Source organism: Diaphorina citri, unplaced genomic scaffold, assembly GCF_000475195.1.
Source record: "Diaphorina citri unplaced genomic scaffold, Diaci psyllid genome assembly version 1.1 scaffold398, whole genome shotgun sequence".
NCBI lineage: Eukaryota > Metazoa > Arthropoda > Insecta > Hemiptera > Psyllidae > Diaphorina > Diaphorina citri.
Window position 1 is genome coordinate 12374 of NW_007377833.1, and position 19224 is coordinate 31597.

At 33.8% G+C, this 19224-nt stretch overlaps 1 long non-coding RNA gene across 1 annotated transcript; it reads left to right on the forward strand.

Annotated features, from left to right (window-relative positions):
• Positions 1-7531: 7531 nt before the first annotated feature.
• Positions 7532-16911, forward strand: LOC113467077. The gene is made up of 2 exons (XR_003391280.1): positions 7532-8642; positions 16658-16911. It is a non-coding gene; the product is annotated as an uncharacterized LOC113467077 (long non-coding RNA).
• The last annotated feature ends 2313 nt before the right edge of the window (positions 16912-19224 follow it).

Here is a 19224-nt window from a genome sequence, read left to right on the forward strand (position 1 = left end):
TTTTGTTCAAACATATATTATATCACTTAATGTAGTATCTACTTTCTACAACTTTCAGAATGGGGTAAAAGGGTGAAAAACCTGTTTTCTTGATTTTACAACTGTTTACCGTTCTGACGCTCACTTTCTAAGGGTGCTATAATAAACCAAATTATTATTATTTTTTTCCATTTCCCCCCATTTCAACTGCTTTAAAGACGGGTCCTCATTCATGATGATGTTGCTAGAGCTGATCAATAAGTAAGTGGCTTATCATTAGTAACTTACAACAGAGAACATTCATTCAATTATCCTGGAAGGCACAATGTGGAAAAGGTGGTAGAAATATCTATCAATGATATAAACACAAGCCTTTTTGTAACTTTTTTGAAGCCTAGATTCTTTTCCTGCCAATTAGACGTACCTTTTCTACATAATTATATTGTACCTTTAGTCCATCTCTATTACGTACCTTTTTGCCCATTACCTATATACAATTCCTGATGTACCTACATTTTCTTTACGGTTGTTGACATTGTTAGCTTTGATATCCTGCTATTCTTTGTTGTTTTATTATATTCATATAATATTTTCTTCACAACCAACACACTGAGACACGAGACACCGTTCCTACTATGTATTAGGTATTGCTGGGTTTAGCTTGTATGTTGTATTGCTATTGCTAATGATCAAGTCGAAGTACAATAATTATCCTGCATGCATACCCTTGAATGTGACTTGGAAAAAATACAATACCTATGCGATACATAATTGCTACCTATAGTACGAAAAGGTTTTTCCCCCATAAAACGTGGATACCTAGCATAATTATTATCAATTTTCCTATTCACCTACGTAATTTCTCCGAGTCTCTAGATCAGATTAATAAATCACCTACACATGTAACTTCCTTACATTAGGTCATTTTTGTGGAGCATATCCATAGTCAAAGGGAAATACTAATTTACTTTTGAAATGAATTCCTTAATGGAGACGTATTTAAAGCGTCTCGTATAATAATGTCACATTCTAAAATGGTAGAATTTGTCATTCCTCATAAAGCTTTTTGCAGGGAAGGATTTTCTGCCAGGATTTTCACTGGGAAGGGAAGTCCACAATTAGGGGTTAATAGAAGGGAGGAAGGTGAAATCCCCGTTAGAAGAGGGAGAATGAGAAGGAAAGGGTATAGAGGAAGCATATTTATTCTCGTATTAAAACTAGGGTTTTTTTATATATAAAATATAATTTTAAATTAGAGGGTGCAGTTAAAGTCGCATGCAAGTGGCAGCTTTATATAAAATCTATGTTATCTATAATTTTATGGTGTTATTTGTACAGGGTCGTGCGATACTGAACAATACATATGTCCTTTAAAGTACTGTTTAACCCTGTTCCCTTTACAATTAGGATACCAGGATAACTGTAGAAACAATGTGATGTATCCTTATCCACCGCTTTGCATTACATGTGATACACACAAGTTTCCTCCAAAATGTGCACGAGATATTCAGGCAAAGATATACATACATACAGATTTGTACAGGGTCGTGCGATACTGAACAATACATATGTCCTTTAAAGTACTGTTTAACCCTGTTCCCTTTACAATTAGGAAACCAGGATAACTATAGAAACAATGTGATGTATCCTTATCCACCGCTTTGCATTATATGTGATAGACACAAGTTTCCTCCAAAATGTGCACGAGATATTCAGGCAAAGATATACATACATACAGAGAGAGAAGAAGTAATCAATCAACTGAGATTTTCAACAAGTCAATCTATACTCGTATAGGTATTCTACCCCTTGCATTGTATAACCTCAAATCTCAGCGAAAACTTTCAGCTCTCTCTCACATCCTTCCTTTCACCCCCTCTTCTATCAGTCTATTTCTTGCTTCTCATTTTCCTACTGTCTTTCCATTCCAAGGCTTTACCTTGATTTTCTACCCTTCCCTAGTATTATTTTCGTATATTTCCGCCTCAACTGTGTTCCCTTTTGTTTCAGCAATGAGAAATTTCGAAGTAGAGTGATAATTTTTGGCTGGAGAAAATTAAAAACATAATAAAAAGAAATGATAAAATTCCAAAGGGAAATACATAGGGCAAAGGGTTTATGCTTCATGTCAGCAAGATTAAAGTTTTTAGGTTCAGTTTGTATCAATCGAGCTTTTCCAAGAAGATTAAGATCCGATGTAAAAGTGGAAGGGGAATCCAAATGATGGTCTTTATCTTTTAATACTATACAATAATATTATGAGCAAGATACAACATAATGGTGAATTTATACCTGCCGATTTTTGACGTTTATTACTTTCTATTATTTTTTCCTCCTTCTCATGATGATATCATGATACACTTTCATCAATTACTGGATCGGAGATTTCACTAATCGGATATTTTTTATTCATCTAAAAAGGAGTGACAAAAGACATCCATATTCATTGTTCTAGATTCAAAGGAGTTAAATGTGTTTGAAAATGATAGAAAAAGAAAAAATAATAATAAAAATAAAACCCATAAACCATAGAATCTCATTAGCTGTATATTATACATATGTAGGTACATGGAAAAGAGGCACATTCGCAGAGTGGGATTTAGCAAAATCGAGACCGATAAATCACAACTGAAGAAACCTCATAAATTTGTGAAAGAGGGAGCAGATCCCGAAGATTAATCACTCAGAAGGAAAGGGTCTGAGGGTCTTGTCTAATGGGGTGTATACCTGAAATGATAGCTCTGTCACACATTAGCCTCCATGTTATGTATATGTAGAGGAATTGGAAATTAGCAGCTTTTAGAACGCATATCATCAGCATGGACACAAATTCGCCTGAGACGACAAACCGCGTAAGGAAATGTCACAAGTTACTTTATTTCCATCCCACAAGCATCCATTAATTTCTGTGCCCTAATGAAAAATATAAGTACCTAATACCACCCTACTAAAAATTAAAAACACAAATGGGCTCAGAACTGGCAGAGTTTTCCATTTTACACTTTCTTTTGTGTATATACCCTTGCAATATTGTAATCTATAATTGATGCAAATAAACAAATTACAATTACAATGTGAACACTGTAAACTCTACAATTCGACTTTTTTTTCGTCTAACATGGAAAACAAACTGCCTACCTGAAAGAGAGAGAGAATAAGTTTCTGAACAATTTATCCATGTTAAAGTTCAATGCATAATTGTATTTTTCTGTACCTAAAAGCTACATATATGTCATATTTTCCTCGTATGCGATATTGTCCTCGCTTTTTCAATACATAATTGGATGAAGAAAAAAAGCTAATAATACCTACGCATACGGGCTTGAAAACTTCATCTTTCATGTTTGTAGATCACGGAATTTGACCTTTTCAGTATAATTGGGAGGAGATACAAATTACAACAATATTCCGTAATAACAAGCAAAAAATATAGCAAGAAATATTGATACAGAATTCAGGGACGTCTATAATATTGCCAGCCAAATGTGATCATTGTACAGAATCTTTAGCCTTACAGTTCGGGATGTTAAGGTTGGTAAAATTTTCTGTGTTTTAGAAAATGACATGGGTACACCCTCAAAACAAACTTTTCTTCCATATGTAGGAAACTCATGGGTCACGGTTTTAGAGATCTCATCTCAGCTCAAGTCCAGTGGATCCAAAGTCCTTACAGTCGCAGTCGGTACAAGCGGCTTCTCAAATAGAAAACAATATAATTGATCTCTATCATGGCTCCTACTGATTTGAATAAAAAAACCTTGCCTTCTCAATGTAGAATTTATTTATATTTGGTTTTGTTTTAACTACATACATTACGTGTTTCCACTTCAGTATACTACGACCAAGCCACAGCTGAACTGTGATAGCGGTCTGTCTATTCCTTGGAATTTATTTTAAAATTTGTGAAGAGAGATTCGAATGGTAGATTACCATGGTACTGTGATGTTGTAATGACTATACATACTTGGTCTTCAAGTTTCAACAAATTGATAGTAAATCACACGATATTCCCAATGATTCTCTCTATCTCTCTTTTAACTTTAATTTGGTAAGAATTCAATAAACCTCTCGTGTCACCTATTGTGAGTTACAGTTTCTTTATTTACGTCATGGATGTTCCTAAACAAGTTGATGGTTTCTCTCTATTAAAATAGGCACCTATACGTACCTATATAGATTCCAACCTAACTGTTTTGTTAATATGTATTATATTTAAAAATAAAAACAAAACAAACAAAAACAAAAGACTGAAGACTCCGTTCGGATTATTGCATTTATCATAAAATATGTATATGTATGTAATACTATCGGACTCGGAATAAATTTCACATTTCATGTTATTTGTTCATGTAGGAAAACTTGGAGATCAAAAACTGCTGCACATTAGCATCCAGGTTTCAAACTGTGTATAGTACAAGATACCTACGCTACGGCCTCAGAGACAAATACCTGATAAAACTTAAGTATTGTTCGAAACTTCAACTTCGGGGCTTGAGAAATGTCAAAAATGAGCAACTATATCTTGTGATTTTAAATAAAATATGTATTGTTGTTGGACATTGATAACTGCATATTCATAGGTATAATCATTCACCGGTGAATAGTGGAAATTTACTATTTCAAGAATTCACCAAATAGGTAGTTAAGGTGAGTAAAAAAGTCGCAGTCGACTAATAATATTCTCACGACTTCGAATTCACAGAAAGATATACATACTGTATGGTAATATGTTTCTACATATTTACTGTATGTTAATATAGGTCAAGACTTTTAGATAATGATATGAGATACCTTATTTAGAACGCGGGGGTCTACATCAAATGATTCATGATATGAAAATAAATAATTATTCCAAGTTTAAATACGAACCTAATTTGTTACTGAGCTTCTGCCTTCTGCAAGGATCAAGTAGCCAAAATGAAGTCTCCACTATGAAGAGTGTGACAAATCAAAATAATCCAACATTCCGAGTTGTGACACTTTTCCACTGGTATTGCGATATAGTTGCCACCTTTGTCCTAACCCTTTGAAACTTGAAATGTTAAATAATGTGGATTTTGTAACAATTCTTCAAAGTCCATATGTGGATATCGATACACCCTCTTTTTGTATTTATAGTGATTTCTATTCATTGATGAGAAGATAATTTTACCTAGTTTACTTTTGTTTGTGCGGTTGGTTATTGTTGCATAATACCTAGGTAGCTAGGTACCTACCTAGCTTATAATGATGTAATTACATATGTAATGTTTTATATCTATATCTAGTTAGAATGTAATAACTTCTTGTCAAATAAAATAATATTTATTTATTTTTAATAAGGAAGGATTTTCTACTTTCTCTTTTCATTTACTTATTTTAGATTTTTGCTTATAGATTAGATACAGATTTACTTATAGACTTATACATTTACTTATAGATTAGATATAATTACTCGGAATTCTGAGAATTTTAGACTGACGCCCAATCCACCAAATATGTAGTGATCATTAAAATTGCATGAATCCTGCATAGATATAAGTGTTTGGATCTCAAGGGTAAATAAAATAGAAAGCCTGTTTCCTGTACTGTGAAGGAAATAAAGGAGGGAAAAGTCACATTGAAGGAGCCGAGCCGTCACAAACACAAATGAATTACTTCATATTACAAGGAGAGGTGCACATCGTTCTTTCTCAATTAAAGTCGAAATTATTGCCTCAAGCTGTTGAAACATTTCATCTCATATTGTTTGATATGGCAAGGACATGTTGTGTACAGGAGAAATGTAATAATTCTTTAATCCCTGAGACTTCAGATCACATGCAGACATGAATGTTGGGGAATATACGAGCTACAAGAAAAATAATATGCCCCCTTCAAACACAAGGGTAGAGAAAAATTATGGAATTTGAGGACTAGTCAAAAAAACAAGCCCGAAATATATTTCATCGTTAAGGGTGGTCTCTGAAGCCCAAGCACCCTCAGCTCATTAACTGCCATGTTGAGGATTCTATTTTATTTTGAAAGTGATATTTATTGGATATAATAAATGCGTGAGGAGGTTTTTATAATAAGATACGCATGTTTTTGTGAATTTTAACTAGACGAACTTCAGTTCTTGCTTTAATAAAGGGGGTGGTAGTCAAATCATTTGGCACGCACTATGTCTCGAGTTCGGTCCTTAACTTATTAGATTTCAAATTCCTAAAAATATCTTCTTCTCTTTCTATGCCAATCCATGAAGAGCATGGATGATGGAAATTAGTACCCTACACGCCTTACACTTGAATTTAGACCACGCTACGCCACTGGGATTTATAAAAGATGAAATAAAGGTATTTATGGATCGATATTAGACGTATAATGCATAATATAAGTCCTAATAAATATCTCAGATGCATGTCCCTGTCACCTATATTACCCTACTTAAAAATCCAATTTCTATTTGCTGACATTTACCTACTTCCGATATAGAACTGAGGACCTTCATTCATGATATGGCACGATACTACAGGCATTCCTGCCTCGGACTGCTGATCATCAGTTCCCAAGAGCCACAGACCGCTTGGCTGTTGGCTGCCACGGTCGTTCAGACAAAAACCTCTCCCAACATGAGTTGTGTGTCTATTTTTAACCACCTCGTCTTCATAAATAACACCACTTGTTATTTCAATTCTTGTTGTTCTTCATAGAAACATTGTTCTGTGGGGAAGGATTTCGTCAGTTTTATAAATCACTCAAGAACAACTCACTGTGGATCCTCAGTGTAGGAGGTGCATAACTGAGTTACTATGGAACCCTAGTGGTGAAGGGTGACTTTTAGTCGGGCTAATGGCTTTTTTCAATCTACTTGTTTCAAATTTTCCAATCTTTCCTGTCATTAATTTCTTTTGCTTTTTTTTTATTTTATAAATTTTAGACGTATCCTTGTTCATTATTACAATTTTTATCTATTGATCAATCTATTATACATATTTCATATTATTATGACATGTTTTCATCTTTTTCTTGGACTTCGTCTTGATATATTTCTTTTAGAACTCGTGGTCTTTCTTTTGTCGCCCTATGAATCTCTCTGATAGGAATAACATAATCATTCGATACATATTGGAATTAAGTTCAACGTGAGCGTCTAGATTTTTTATTATTATTATTATTTTAAGTGTATGAAAATAAATCCCTCTGCGTTTTTGTCTTTTTCCCTCTTTTGTGTAAACATCACCAGATTTTCCCATTTAAAAAAGAAAACATCCGAAAACGGGCATGAGGAGAGAAACTTGTTGATAATTCTCCCTAAACATTAAAGTAGAACTGCTATTAGAATGGTAGAAAAAGGTTTCAAATGGCAAAGAAAATACCGCAGCTATTAACTCCACCCTAGAGCAAACTTAGTTTCACTTTTCCTTCTACATTGTATTTTCTTTTGTAACGTTCTCCGTACAAATTAAGTAAAAGTGTCACAACTCGGAATGTTGGATTATTTTGATTTGTCACACTCTTCATAGTGGAGACTTCATTTTGGCTACTTGATCCTTGCAGAAGCTCAAAGAGGGGGGGGGGCATGATACCTTCGCTTTCTCTTGGCTTCGAGGGGTTAAATAATTTATGCGGTATAGTAATTGTCCTTCGGTTTGCACATTTCAAAAGACGCGTTCAAAAATGGCCATAATTCATCATGGGGACGTTGTCGGACGGTCAGGAAATTTGGGGTTTTCAAATTTTCTCGTGTAGGATGGCGTCGAAAGGTGAAAACCGCTTGTTTCTAATACGTTTAGAAGTGGGTTAGAATTGGTATGATTGAGTTAGTTTCACAAGAGGATTATTTAACTAATACGAATTGGTAAACTGAGATCAAGTTAGACTGTTCGAGTTCTTTAGTTAATCATAGTTAAATATTCTCATACCTAACTAAAAAAATATTACTCTAGAGTCCAGAGACTCTGAAGCACTGAAGGGTTAAGTAAACCTAATGAACTACTACCGCTACATGATAAAATTATATTACGCTGAAAATTATGGAAAATGTAGTCATAAACTTTTTCTCCCAGCTTATCTCTATTTATTACCTATGTATATTTTTATTCGCTGTATCTAGGTACCTGTAAATAATAATAATAATGATTATGATAATAACAATAATAATAATTAAAAATGATAATAATAATGTGATACCCAAGCTCTATTTATCATTTTACTGTTAAAATACCAGTACAGGGGGAAACTTACCCATATTTATATTTTGCTGTAGAAGCTAGTGCTATTAATCAAAAGAAAAACAACATTTATATTCTATTAATAATTTCTTGAGCTAAACCATATAGTTTGTATATGATGTAAGCATTTATTATTTTTTGTTGGGTAATTGGAAACTATGATAGTAACTTAACTACCAGCTTCTCCTTGTGAACAATGCATTTATGATCCGCTTCCCTGAAAATCAGTTTTCTCTTGAAAATACCCAGGACTTGTTATTTTTAGTTTTTACTTTCTTTAGTTTACAAATAGCTTTAAAGTAGTAAAGTTTTCCGTGAAAAGAAACAAAATCAATTTATTAATTTATTTTTAAGTTCCAATTTAATTAAAACATCCGAAGTTATTAGACGAAGTAAGTAATTAGCCTCAATATTTTTCCAGCTGTACGAGGTACATGGGACTGCCAATATTACTCTGCAATTACATTGAAGGTACTAAACATAAATTATTGTATTGATTTTTTTTTTTTTTTTTTACTCGAACTTATTCCGCTTTAGCAGAGCCAGGTTGCAATTTTCATAGCAAAACGAAAGGAAGTGAACAAGATTAGGATTCTGAGGGGTGAGGGTGTACCTGTACCGGTACAAGTGTACACTGTACACTGTACAGCAATGATTGGAAACTAGTGTTACGTGTTGCCGTAATTACAATGAGCAGGACGCCTGATTTTTTTTTTTTTTTTTTACTCGAACTTATTCCGCTTTAGCAGAGCCAGGTTGCAATTTTCATAGCAAAACGAAAGGAAGTGAACGAGATTAGGATTCTGAGGGGTGAGGGTGTACCTGTACCTGTACAAGTGTACACTGTACAGCAATGATTGGAAACTAGTGTTACGTGTTGCCGTAATTACAATGAGCAGGACGCTAATTCGAGTCTTATTTGAGACAGAGATTTTATTTTCAAATGTTCCAGAATTCGCCAAAATACTAGTAGAAATTTAACAGCGCCTTACGGGTTCATCTACAATTAACCCCGTCCATTCGGTTATCCTAATTTATTATATGTAGTTTACTTTTTCTCTTCGTTTTAGAACGCTTTTCAAGACGGTTTACCGTTTTATAAGTAGGAAGCTATTCTAGCTAGTGGATAGGATCGATGTAAAACTACTCAAACAACTTCTAGTCCGACATCTGAGTCAAATTTGACAGCACTATTTACAAGGTAAATGGTTTAATACGAGCTTTACAATGTTAACTTTCCCATAAATTTTGAGCACAAGGTAGGTAGATATACGTAAAAAATATAACTTAATTTAAAAAATATCAACCAACTTCTTCTTATTAGATGGTTGGTTTTCATTGGAGAAAAGAGCTAGCACGTCCAAAGTGCTATCTTAGTCAAGTCGAAAATTTTACACGTTTCCATATAAAAATTTCAAGACAATTTTGCAAGTACGAGGTACCTATACGGATTAGCTGATTACAGTTCAATGGGTCTGATAGAAGAATTAGCTGACGAGGGATAAGGGAAGTGTTCTCCAAAGTAAATACGAGATACTGACTTTTATGTGACTATTTGCAAATTAAGACATAGGTTTTTTTATTCAAATCAGTAGGAGCCATGATAGAGATCAATTATATTGTTTTCTATTTGAGAAGCCGCTTGTACCGACTGCGACTGTAAGGACTTTGGATCCACTGGACTTGAGCTGAGATGAGATCTCTAAAACCGTGACCCATGAGTTTCCTACATATGGAAGAAAAGTTTGTTTTGAGGGTGTACCCATGTCATTTTCTAAAACACAGAAAATTTTACCAACCTTAACATCCCGAACTGTAAGGCTAAAGATTCTGTACAATGATCACATTTGGCTGGCAATATTATAGACGTCCCTGAATTCTGTATCAATATTTCTTGCTATATTTTTTGCTTGTTATTACGGAATATTGTTGTAATTTGTATCTCCTCCCAATTATACTGAAAAGGTCAAATTCCGTGATCTACAAACATGAAAGATGAAGTTTTCAAGCCCGTATGCGTAGGTATTATTAGCTTTTTTTCTTCATCCAATTATGTATTGAAAAAGCGAGGACAATATCGCATACGAGGAAAATATGACATATATGTAGCTTTTAGGTACAGAAAAATACAATTATGCATTGAACTTTAACATGGATAAATTGTTCAGAAACTTATTCTCTCTCTCTTTCAGGTAGGCAGTTTGTTTTCCATGTTAGACGACTTGATCCTTGCAGAAGCTCAGTAACAAATTAGGTTCGTATTTAAACTTGGAATAATTATTTATTTTCATATCATGAATCATTTGATGTAGACCCCCGCGTTCTAAATAAGGTATCTCATATCATTATCTAAAAGTCTTGACCTATATTAACATACAGTAAATATGTAGAAACATATTACCATACAGTATGTATATCTTTCTGTGAATTCGAAGTCGTGAGAATATTATTAGTCGACTGCGACTTTTTTACTCACCTTAACTACCTATTTGGTGAATTCTTGAAATAGTAAATTTCCACTATTCACCGGTGAATGATTATACCTATGAATATGCAGTTATCAATGTCCAACAACAATACATATTTTATTTAAAATCACAAGCGACTGCGACTTTTTTACTCACCTTAACTACCTATTTGGTGAATTCTTGAAATAGTAAATTTCCACTATTCACCGGTGAATGATTATATGAATACGCAGTTATCAATGTCCAACAACAATACATATTTTATTTAAAATCACAAGATATAGTTGCTCATTTTTGACATTTCTCAAGCCCCGAAGTTGAAGTTTCGAACAATACTTAAGTTTTATCAGGTATTTGTCTCTGAGGCCGTAGCGTAGGTATCTTGTACTATACACAGTTTGAAACCTGGATGCTAATGTGCAGCAGTTTTTGATCTCCAAGTTTTCCTACATGAACAAATAACATGAAATGTGAAATTTATTCCGAGTCCGATAGTATTACATACATATACATATTTTATGATAAATGCAATAATCCGAACGGAGTCTTCAGTCTTTTGTTTTTGTTTGTTTTGTTTTTATTTTTAAATATAATACATATTAACAAAACAGTTAGGTTGGAATCTATATAGGTACGTATAGGTGCCTATTTTAATAGAGAGAAACCATCAACTTGTTTAGGAACATCCATGACGTAAATAAAGAAACTGTAACTCACAATAGGTGACACGAGAGGTTTATTGAATTCTTACCAAATTAAAGTTAAAAGAGAGATAGAGAGAATCATTGGGAATATCGTGTGATTTACTATCAATTTGTTGAAACTTGAAGACCAAGTATGTATAGTCATTACAACATCACAGTACCATGGTAATCTACCATTCGAATCTCTCTTCACAAATTTTAAAATAAATTCCAAGGAATAGACAGACCGCTATCACAGTTCAGCTGTGGCTTGGTCGTAGTATACTGAAGTGGAAACACGTAATGTATGTAGTTAAAACAAAACCAAATATAAATAAATTCTACATTGAGAAGGCAAGGTTTTTTTATTCAAATCAGTAGGAGCCATGATAGAGATCAATTATATTGTTTTCTATTTGAGAAGCCGCTTGTACCGACTGCGACTATAAGGACTTTGGATCCACTGGACTTGAGCTGAGATGAGATCTCTAGTTGTTCCCGCATTGTTACCCTGAAAGAATTCTTTTCTTATTAAATTAAAATTACAAAGCTGTTCATAATTTTACACCGTGTCAATAACACAGGATCAACTTTTCTTTTCTTTGTTTCTTTTGTTAATATTTATTTTATTTTAAATTTGATGAATTTTCTTAGTCTTTTGCAGCTTAGCCTCTAGTGGAATTATTTTATGTACACTAGTGTTGTTCAGTGAGCTGCAGAACTCACTCAAAATTGCGAATTCCAGATAATGCTGATAATGGCTAATTCCACACATCGCAGGCCATACGAGTAAGTCACTACTGAGATCAGACTTCTTAGATCTACCACTGCCCAATACAGCCTATGCATTAAATACATTGCGCAATATTAAATTTTTTGTTTCCGCTACTAGGCAAGTGACACTAACAAGAATAGTATATTAGGTTCCTCGCGACTGTAGGTGTAGACTGCCGCAATGTAAAATGTAAAGCAATGTCTAACTAGCCAACTTACTGAGAGGTGTAGAAGAATTTTCAACTAAAATTCTCTCGCTTCTTCTCAGGAGGATCTCTTAACTCGAACGGAAAGATGGTGTGTTTAATTTCCTCAGGGACCGAGGAGGTGTTAACACATAACGGGGTAAGTGGAGGAGGAGGAGGAGGAGGAGAAGGATTAGGAAGAGAAGGAGAAAATAGAATGGTTTTTGTTATAAAAATGTACGAGCACACATTTATCTAAACAACTTTAATCTCACATTTATCTCGCGGTTTGTGAATTGTCAATAAGATAATGGGAAATATTACTGACGTGGTAGTTATTAATTGGGAAGTTGTACGTACATATTGACTACTTTGTCAAAGCATGAGAAAGCTTAATTCTAATACATATTACTTTTTTAACAGATACTAGTCACAAAACTATTGGAAAATACGTCTGCTACAAATATGTATAGAAGAAAATCAAAAGCTTGGAAAAATAGCCTGAAAAGAAACTAAAGATAAATTACTAAGGTATGTGACTGTAACTCAATATCCTGTTATCCTACACAAGCATTTTTATCTCCGTTCACCATCAAGGGTATTCTCATTCTTGTACAAGTATCTTGGCTTTTCCATTTCATCACACACTTTATGAACAATTAAATTATTTGAATTTCTGTTCAGAATATTTCTGCTTGAACCCTGACATTTGAAACATGTAGGTTGACTTTTTTCCTCCATTATTATACAAAAGATAATAATAATCAGCATCCATCGTGATAAATATCCCACTTGTCGATAGTTGTAAGTTTCTATTGATTAGATAATCACGCCTTCTTTGTGATGAGCAAATATTGAATGACCCTGAGAACCAGTGAGCTTTCAGTTAACATGACTGATTTATTTGTCACTGTCGTCACAAATATGTGAATTGCGATCAGAGAAAGGAAAAAAGAAATATATTTATACATAATATATCAAAGTTCCTTTTCAGTATTAAACCTTTAAGCCACATTGAGTCTAACTTTATGGGAATAAAATTACTTTGTTGACTTGGAGATATTTGAGTAACATTTGAGTCTCACAGCAAGTTACTCATGCCATCAAGGGTTAATTGTGCGGTGGACATAATATTAAATTATTATTGATTACCAAGCTTTTCTCTTGTCTTTATTACACTGAGATGGTTAGGTTCAATTCTGTACTGCACGAGCAAGAACAGTGCACAAAAAAGGGCTTCACATTATCGATTTTTATGTCGCACATTTCATGCATATATTATTACAAAAGTTGAGTGTATTATATATACAGGGTGTCCAAGTCTCAACCAGGTTTCTTGAAAATTTCCGTCTCTTTTTCCCCCGGTGCGGTGGTTGGGTAGAAAAGCTCCTCCAGGAGGTTTTGTGTTTTTCATTTCAATATGAAAATCTATTTTATAAGTACTAACTATGAAAATAACTACACATTATATACATTCAAATAATGGCTTGTTGAATTTGAGGGCGACTTCTGCATCAGGACAGGTCATTATAAAAAATAATATATATATATTTCCATAACATTTTCAGTAACAGTAAAGTTTACTAACATATACGATTTACGAGCATTTCAGTCTTAAACTCTTGTGTTGTTTTATTTTATTACCAAGGTACATATACAGAGTGTCCTCGCTGGCCTCAGATGAAAGGAGTGCAAAATGTGAACGTAATATTATAGACTAGAGAGGTAGGTACTAGTGAAATTAGAATATTTCAAAAGAAAGATACCTACCTAATATAAGTCTAAGGACCTAAGCGAATAAGCGATGTAGGTAATACTTTTCAAGCATAAACCCTTTGCCCTATGTATTTCCCTTTGGAATTTTATCATTTCTTTTTATTATGTTTTTAATTTTCTCCAGCCAAAAATTAAGCATAAACCCTTTGCCCTATGTATTTCCCTTTGGAATTTTATCATTTCTTTTTATTATGTTTTTAATTTTCTCCAGCCAAAAATTACTTAATCACTCTACTAATGGGAAATATCTTTATCTTTTCTGAGCCTCTTTAGAACCACATTATTTATTATACATGTTGCTCTCCTCGTATTTTACTCTACCTTCTTTAGCTTTTCTTTTTCCTTGACACATTTACCATCGTAAACAATACTGGTTTATTTATTAGCTCCTTACTTTTTCGTATCTTTACTCGTATTATATGTCTGCACAGGTTCTCATCCTTACTTTGCCTTCCTCTTTCTTACCTGTTAGTGTCTATATTTGGTTTTATTTCGTTATCTTTACATTTTCACCAGTCAAATAATGCTACATAGTATCTATACATAAATATTATCTACTTCTGATTTTACTTTCGTCATCGTAATGTGTGAATATTTTTCTTTCCTCAATTGAGTACACTGTTCTTGAAGAGGTTAAGTTGAAAACTTGAAGAACAATGAGAAATTTCTTCCCTGAATGGCGGACAGATAAATACCCCATTTAAACTTTTTTATGTACTACCATAGAAAAAGTTTGAAAACCAAATAAAAACTCATGCAACACCCCAAATTTGTTTTTAATTTGATGTACTTAAGTTTTGTACGAACAATGCACTGAGTGTAGGGGTATGGATGGGTATTGTTTTATACTGACAGCAAGTTTATCTTGATGTACTTAAGTTTTGTACGAACAATGCACTGAGTGTAGGGGTATGGATGGGTATTGTTTTATACTGACAGCAAGTTTATCTTGTTGTACGATTACTCGATTAGGAACAGTAAGATTTGGCATTACTTTAAACTGATTAAGCAAAATAATACCCAATTTTTTTAATTTTTTTCCTCGTGTTTATGTTTCGATATAATGTAAAATTCGTTATTCTATTTCTGCATTAATTGTTTTCTTTTTTATGATACTAACTCTGATAATTTTTTTCTGTTTTAGGTAAGTGATCCTGATCCCGGTCTATATTTCGGGGATTATTTAATCGATGGTCTGTAAGTAGACAAAAAAGCACACTGGTAGTCAAAAGGGCTAGAATTTTAATTAAACAGTCGTATTCACACTATGGTTAGTACAGAAAGATAAATCCAAACTAAATTTAATTATTAAATTTACTGCTCAAAGATCAGCGCAGTGTAAAGAGAATCCCATTGTACCCCGGTAACCCGGGTCATAAAAAAGTAAACTTTTATTACATGATGATTATTTTAAAGTTTTAATGAAGTTTTACAAAATTTTAATTAAGATGAAAAAAAAAAAAAAAAAAAAAAAAAAAAAAAAAAAAATCGAAGTTCTAACAAAGAGATGTGATTTATGATGATACGAAAGCATAAGACATTTGCTGAAGGGGAAGGAAGTTTGGAATTGCATCGTGTAAACATATTTCTGCATATAGGAAAGAACGACTTGACTCTGCACCTGAGGTAATTGCTTTGATGACGTAGATGTCTCAGGAGCTTTTGTAAAAATATAGGGATGGCGCAAAGGTTACTTGATGAATCAATAACTACAATAATTGTTGTAACCTTCTGATTGTCTCTTTTTAAAGGTCACAGTTTTTAGTTTGTGAATTGAATTATAACCCCCACCTCCGATTTCAACATTTAGATATGAAAATTCAATTTAGTTCTAGTAATGTTAAGTTTATGGGATTTGTGATTTTATGAGTCATTCAGTTCAGAGGCTAAAGAGCAGAGAACAAATACTTTACTTTCTCTTTCGAAATTTCAGGCATACGAGTATTGCTCGTTATAACCCCCACCTCCGATTTCAACATTTAGATATGAAAATTCAATTTAGTTCTAGTAATGTTAAGTTTATGGGATTTGTGATTTTACGAGTCATTCAGTTCAGAGGCTAAAGAGCAGAGAACAAATACTTTACTTTCTCTTACGAAATTTCAGGCATATTGCTCGAAAAAAAAAGAAGAAGAAAAAACATAAAAGAAGGAAAAGAATTAGAAACTGGAGTACACAAGACAGCCTCACAAAGCACCAAACTAGTTCCGGAAGTCTGAAACCTCACCAGACAGATCATGCCAAGACAAAGTGACTACCATGAAATATTGTACACCTAACATAATAACAGCATAACACATTTCAAGTCCACTTAGATCTCGGTTCACTTGAGACAAAGTCTGGGATCCAATTTCAGGTCTTTTTTTTTTGTACATCGCTAAAACCAACACACATGAAAGAAAGTACGATATTAATTATGCAAATAATAATACCTACCTTTTCCGTGAAAAGAAACAAAATCAATTTATTAATTTATTTTTAAGTTCCAATTTAATTAAAACATCCGAAGTTATTAGACGAAGTAAGTACTTAGCCTCAATATTTTTCCAGCTGTACGAGGTACTTGGGACTGCCAATATTACTCTGCAATTACATTGAAGGTACTAAACATAAATTATTGTACATACACTGGCATAGGTTCGACCTTTATTTCTATTAGTAACAGGGATAATAGAAAAGATCTAGTCCAGGTATAGCAGCATGACATTTGTAACAGCCATCTCTGATGCAAGTAGTGCTTTTCAAGAGAACAATAGACACTACCTAGTAACCTAGTCTGATGTTAGTCCATTTAAAGTCTTCCTTCACAAATTGATTAGGATATTATTTTTTCTTGTTGCTATAGAAATAGTGATCTAGTCCAGGTATAGCAGCATGACATTTGTAACAGCCATCTCTGATGCAAGTAGTGCTTTTCAAGAGAACAATAGACACTACCTAGTCTGATGTTAGTCCATTTAAAGTCTTCCTTCACAAATTGATTAGGATATTATTTTTTTCTTGTTGCTATAGAAATAGTGATCGCGAAATCGCGAAATCACATAGGTACGATATGTACATAGGTACGATAGGTGATAGGTAACATACCTATTATTAAAAACAGATAAACAAAATACAGTCGAACCTGGATAAACGAGAATCCAAGGGACCATCTCATTTTTTCGTTTAAGGCGGTTTAATACAACCATTTTCTCGTTTATAAAGGTTTAGCAAAGTGGAAGAGCAAACTGATGAAAGCATGACAAATTTAAACAAGTTAAGAACAAATTCTGATTTATAGAGGTACCTAATTTTAAAGTTAAAAAACGCGTCCCGAATTTTTTCTGGGACAAAAACGGAAATTCGGGACAAAACGCCCCAAAATGAAAAACTGAACGGGACGCCGGGACACCCCCTGCAATTCGGGACTGTCCCGGCCAATTCGGGACGTTTGGCAAGCCTATCCATGACCCCCAAATATTTATTTAACATTTAGCTGAGCGTTAAATCAGATATCCCAACAATCAAAGAGCTCTCAGATCCTGTTAGGTGAGGTTGCCTCGTGCACATTAGAGATGAAAATTATTGCTTTGTGACAGCCAGCGATTTCTGAATCATAATTACAACTCTAGTTCTCTTCTTCTTCTTCTTCTTCTTCTTCTTCTCCTCCTTTCATTTTGCTTTTTCCTGTTTGAATATAGTCTCTCTCTCTCTCTCTCTCGCTGGGTGTAGTAATTTTATGTGTGAATGAAGTCATATGATATTTTTTGGCCAGAGCCAGAATGTTAGGTTTTCGAATACTAATATTTACGTCTTGAAAACTTGGACTATCAATTAGATTTTCGAACAATTTTATTAGTAGCTAAACACATACCTACACCATTCTTGGGTTGTTTATATTCTCGGTCCTAGCTTGTAAATAGGAATCTTCAAACATTGTGCACAATAGAGGCGTTCCGTAGTAATAAATTCATACTAAGAGTCCCAATTTAACATGGTTACTTGTGAAGCTCTCTCAACAATTTCCTCTAGCTTAAACAAAGCTGGAATCAATACTCGAACTTATATTACACAAAGTAGACTGTAGTAGTACTTTCGTAGCAGTAGCACTATACTATTTTACACGAAAGAAGGGAACTTTTGCCTAGGCGTTCTGCTTGATAAAATTTTCTCTCGTAGGAGGCATATTTTATATTTTCAAATTAATATTTCATTTCTTACGAGAAAAATAATAATAATAGAGAGAAAGAAAGAAAGAGAGAGAGAGAAAGAGAAAGAAAGAGAGAGAGAGAGAGAAGTTGCAAACTTTTGTTTTTCCCAAGTTTATGATAGGAGAAAAAGAGAAACCCTTAGCCCTTAGTACTATAGCCCTTAGTGCACATAGGTAATTTCATATATTTTTTCTCTCCTATCTTCTATGCCTGATAAAACATAAAATGAACTCGGGACTTTCTTTGTAAAATAGGAGAAAGAATATTATTACTTAAAGTAACGTTATTACTTTGAGGATAACATTAAAGACGTAATGGGACGTTCATGAGACAGCTGCTTGGAGATTTACAAAGAATGGCAGTAGTATGATTGTATCTTGGTGCTGCAAGTTAACGCTGCCTCCGAGGTGACTTTAAGATGACTGAAAACGCTCAAATGGAGCGAGAAAACGGGAATGCATATTCTGTGTTTCTTCTTCCAATTCCTTTGGGATTCGGTGACCACGTTCGAATCCTAATGCTGACGATCCGTTCCCCAACTAGTTAAAAAAAAAGAAGGATTAAGTATATCATTGGGGAACACTCATCTGCTTTTTTGATACATTAAGTGTGCACTGAATTGTTTTATAATAAACGCAAGTATAAGCGTTTGAAACTGCATGGTAGTGTTCTTGAGAGTAGTTGCAAGTGGATAATGCCGATGCCGGCTGAAATATTAATAACTCTGAGGGACAAAAGTCAAAACATTTACAGAGGGGAAACTGCCTGGCCTTTGCAAAGACCTTTCAGTTCTTCTGGACAAAAAAAAAGCAGAAATCCGTTGAGTATTTCCTACGGGGTGTGAAGGGAGGTTTAGTTCTTATCATCGCAGGATTTGCTCAGACATTATCATTTTTGTCAGTGGTGTGCTATTCAGAGGTGAGATTTCAATAAAAAAGATAACTATGTAAGAGATTCACAAGTGATATTACAAGTAC